Source organism: Physeter macrocephalus, chromosome 20 (genome assembly GCF_002837175.3).
Source record: "Physeter macrocephalus isolate SW-GA chromosome 20, ASM283717v5, whole genome shotgun sequence".
NCBI lineage: Eukaryota > Metazoa > Chordata > Mammalia > Artiodactyla > Physeteridae > Physeter > Physeter macrocephalus.
The window spans coordinates 113,171,939-113,176,525 of record NC_041233.1 but is presented as its reverse complement, the minus strand read 5'-3'; the positions used below and the strand labels follow the sequence as shown (position 1 = coordinate 113,176,525).

The window sequence follows — 4,587 nt, the reverse complement described above, 5'->3', positions numbered from 1 at the left end:
CTCTGCCCCTTCACAATTTGCCATCACTTCAGCGTAAATGAAAGGCACCCCAATCTGAAACTGACAATTTGAAAATATGAGGCTTACATTCTAGAATTCGATTAGAGGAAGAAGTTGGGAGTCTCAAGATTCCATGTATAAACATTTGCTTAATTTTGTTACTTTCAAAATGAATGTACTAACCTCAGTTAGGCCTGAAGTATTAAAGTCCAGGGATCCTAAGATCTGCCTTGTCCAGAAAATAATTTTCTGGTCTTCGGCTGAGGTAGAGGACAGAAACTTCTTGGCCTTTTGGCTAAGCTTAAGTGTAGTATCTGTTCTTATCAGTTTAATTACAGGCTTCTGCGGCATCACATTCTAAATATATCTCAACTCCATCCTTTGTTCTTTGTCTCTACTTTTAGTGCCCATGGTCAGCTTCTCATCCTTGTTATTTTGTTCTTCTGGAATATACTGACGGAAATGGTCAGACTCCATGCCTCCAGGCTTGTGCCCTGTATAACCATTAGAAAGTCTACCTTAAGTATGCAACTATCTCATGGTCAAAATTAAATAAAGATAAAACAAAATGATTTTTTTTTAAGTATCTAAAAGCCACGTTCCTTAGCTTGACGTAGCAGGAGCTGGGTGACCTGGCATCTCTTCCCCTCTCCATTAACCAGTGATTTGTAGTTTTCTCCCAAGATTGAGAAGGACCCTACAACAGGGTCCACTCTTACTGGAATGCTAACCCACCTGTTTTTGGTCTACCCATCACCTGAGTATTCTCTTTTTAAGGATTTAGCCCTGGATCATTTCTAGAAAATTTCTCTTTTTTCTCCATTCCTCAGTCTGAATTGGGTTCTCTCCTTTTCTCTACTCCCCTTAAACCCTGAGCATCTCTCTAACAATTCCCTTAGCATATTTTATCATCATCTGTTTTGTCCATCACAAAGTTTGAGGCCCTCTGCAGGCAAGGACCATATGTTATTTTTATTTTTGCACCCATAGCCCCTAGCATAAGTAAATGATAAATACTTGTTGAAGAAACAGATGATTTTGTCCTCCACCTGATCATTTGGAAGAAACTTCACATTCTTAAAAAGATGTTTGGTATCCTTTGTAAATGTTCCAGAAAATAATTCACAGAGAAATGTTATACTGTAGAAGTTAAAGTAACTTTGAGTTTATTTCCATCAATTTTTTAAATGTCAAGGTTTTGTACCCACATGCAACGTGCAGAAGTAAATTACAAAGAGGCATAGTCAAATTAAAAAAAAAATCGCAATACTTGTTAAAACAGTAGACAGACTCTCTTCACAGGTGTAGGGACCAGTGCAATGGGGTTTTGTGGTAGGGAAGGGAGATTAGGTTCAATTCCAAATACAGCAAGGAAAAGTGGGGGTTTATAGCTAAAAAGCAGTGTGGAGTCAGTGGCTAGAAAATTACTAAAAGGAAATATTGGGGATAGGGTGGATTCTGCATAAACTGACTTAGCAAGAATCTTGCTGAACTTGGTCTCTTGAGGATGTGCCTGAGGGTGCCAGCTCGTCTAGAAGGGCTCAGGGGAGTCCAGGGCTCGTTTGGTTGAGGAGAGTATCCATGGCGGTCAGTGCCAACATGCCATTAGCACTGCTTCATTTATTACGTCAATGCCCAAAATGTCTGTGAAGCAAGAGTAGTTTATTACCCCAAGGAAGTTGTGATTCAGAATACGTATAAAGTTTGAATTGGTTCATCTTTCTTCAACACCATAAAAATGATTTCTACCAATAACCGTGTAATAGAGACATACTATCCCCGAAGGATATTGAAAATGAAAATCACATGTGGTGATCCTTTGGCAAAGTCTGTGATTTCCTGTCTCTTGGGTTCTCTGCGGCCCTTGTACCCATCTCTGAGATGAATAGAATGTATTCAGGAAAACGTTTTTAGTTGCTAAAGAGTTAGCAAAGCTAATTATACAAACATCAAACCTAAATTCATAAGTGAAAATAGCGTGATTTGAGTACGCATACCATAGACTTTTTCCTTTGTAGACTGGAATCACTGCACAATTTGTGAATAAGCCATAAACAAACAACCATTAGCCAATCTGTGAATGTAAAAGCCAAATCATAATCAATTATTCAAACAAAATGCCCCTCTAAATTACTGGTTAAAAATAACGTCTGTGAGTTTAACAGAGAACTATCTCTCCAAGTTCTTATTAAATCTACTCATCGATTTTTCTCTTCACAATTTGTTTAAAGGTCATGTGAGTAAAGGGAGGGTTAAGGGGTCGCTTCTTTCTGGCAACAGGTGATGTGTCTTCTGTCCATCACCGACTCTCAACAGAAACCAAGCAATGGAAGGGAAAGAGTTTGGTGAGATGAGCAATAACCCACCTTTAATTTTGTCCCCCTGCTTGTAAGTGCTCAGCTGGGACTCTTAGCTAGTTACGAATTCATGGAGACGTTTCACAACTGTGCGAGCACACCGATACGATTGATGTAGACAACGCAATAGCTTGAGAGTGGATGGGAAGTGCTCCAAATTCAAAAAGTGACAGGACACAAAATTGAAACTCACTGACTGTTTTTGTGATAACTGAATTTCATTCAGTTTTAGCCATAAAAATGAGCCATAAAAGGACTGTCTCCAATTTCAATTTCAGGAAAGACTGGGATAGCATGACTCAGAAATACACATTCAGCATGTACATTCAGTCACCTGTGACACCAATTTGATACATGTGACTTGAAAACAAGTATGCCCTTATTTTAAGAATAAGAAATCCCTTTGTATCTGAAGAGTTAAGGTTGTCAAATCACGTGATTATAGAGGAAAAACAACAGCTTTCCCACGTTTTATATCTCTGGGACAGCAAACTGTCTCTAGGGACTGTTTTAGTAGATGCCTTTCCGAACATTAGTGCAAATGTTGCAGAGACATTTGCACTAATGTGTAATCTAGACGTTTGCTAGAGACGTTAAGAAAAGGTTTCCTAAGTAACAGTGAAGTCTTGACTCACAAAACTTAATAATCCAATGGGAAGCATAGTTGGCGTTTGCGGAGGTTCCAGCTGGTTGTGCCTAGTGATTTTACTTCCAAGCAAGGATTCCCTTTCTTTTCTTTTCTTTTTTTCTTTTTTTTTTCCTCTGGCTGTACTGCGTGGCTTGTGGGATCTTAGTTCCCCGACCCGGGATTGAACCTGCGCCCTCGGCAGTGAAAGCACCAAGTCCTAACCACTGGACAGCCAGGGAATTCCCTTCTTTTTTTTGTTTTGTTTTTCTTCAGTTTTATTGAAGTATAGTTAATTTACAATGTTGTGTTAATTTCTGCTGTACAGCAAAGTGACTCAGTTATACGCGTATCACTTTTGTTTTAATGTAGCTCAGATTCCCTACGCCACTTTCAACAGTAGTTTCCAGAGAATCTGCGCTTAGAAGTGACAGGTTAAGCAGCTCTCGAGAGGCTATTGTTTATTGTTCTCTACTAAGATTATTAGGCTTCATGACACATTTTGTCATTGACCTGCACGTATTTAAATAAGGCGGACATAATATAGAATTTCTATAAGGACAACCTGAGAATAACTGCTTCAGTTTTCTTTTTCTGTTATTAACTCTTCCCACTTTCACCCCTTTTTCGTATCCTCCATTTTCCACCTTCCATGATTAATGGTTAATAAAATACATAGAATGATTGTCGGGATAATACCATGCAAGCTACACTTGCTACTAAATGGACAGTTCAGACAGACTCTGGATTTTAAGAGGGAGTTGCTTGGCTATGAGCTGTATACTTTAAATAAAAAATCTTTGGAACACGTAGGGGGAACACCCTATCTGTTTTGGGAGTCACGATCCTATATACTCCCAGGAGAGTGGGAAATACTATTTAGATATGTAACTAAGAATGTCCATGAAAGGGAAATGAAAAGGTCATTTTAGCTCTTGTCTTCTCTTTCTTAAAAGCCTTGTAACAGAAAAAAATAAATTCTATTTTTGAAAGGAAACTAAATTTTACGAAACCTCCCATCATTTGTATGAAGCAAGAGGCATCCAGAAATGCTAGAAGAAAGAGTAACACTCACAGGTCTTTCTGAAACTGCATTTACTTTTGTTTTATATTGTTCTTTTCCATATTTTATGAGTATGCTGTTAACTTTCAAATATGGGAGTCCTATTATAAGTTAAGAAATAATTTACGATAGTAGATTTGGGGAAGGACTTAATGATCAAATATGGCTATTCTTCATGAATGAGTAATTGTTCTTTCTCACAGCTGGTAAAGAGAGTACACAAAAAAATGAATGTCCTAAATAGATCTGTATTAGCAATATACACAGAATACATGAAAGAAAGATCCTCTTTGGTCCTCCCATGAAACTTTTATACAGGATTCAGTGTGACTAGGAAATACCATATATAGAGAGGAAAATCCTACCAGTATATATTTAAGTAGTGGAAATGAGGCCAACGTTGGTTAACAGGGGTTATACACAAACCTCCTATAAGAGCATGGGGAATGCGGACGGCTGGGGAGGGCACAATAATTTTGGCAATGATTAGCCTAATATGTAAATGTGAAATCTCTTCTTGATTATGTCAGTATGACACTGAA

General features: G+C 38.1%; 1 pseudogene; it reads left to right on the top strand.

The window, feature by feature from the left end:
- The first annotated feature begins 275 nt into the window (after window positions 1-275).
- On the top strand, window positions 276-383 carry LOC112062161 (uncharacterized; annotated as a pseudogene).
- Window positions 384-4,587: the final 4,204 nt, after the last annotated feature.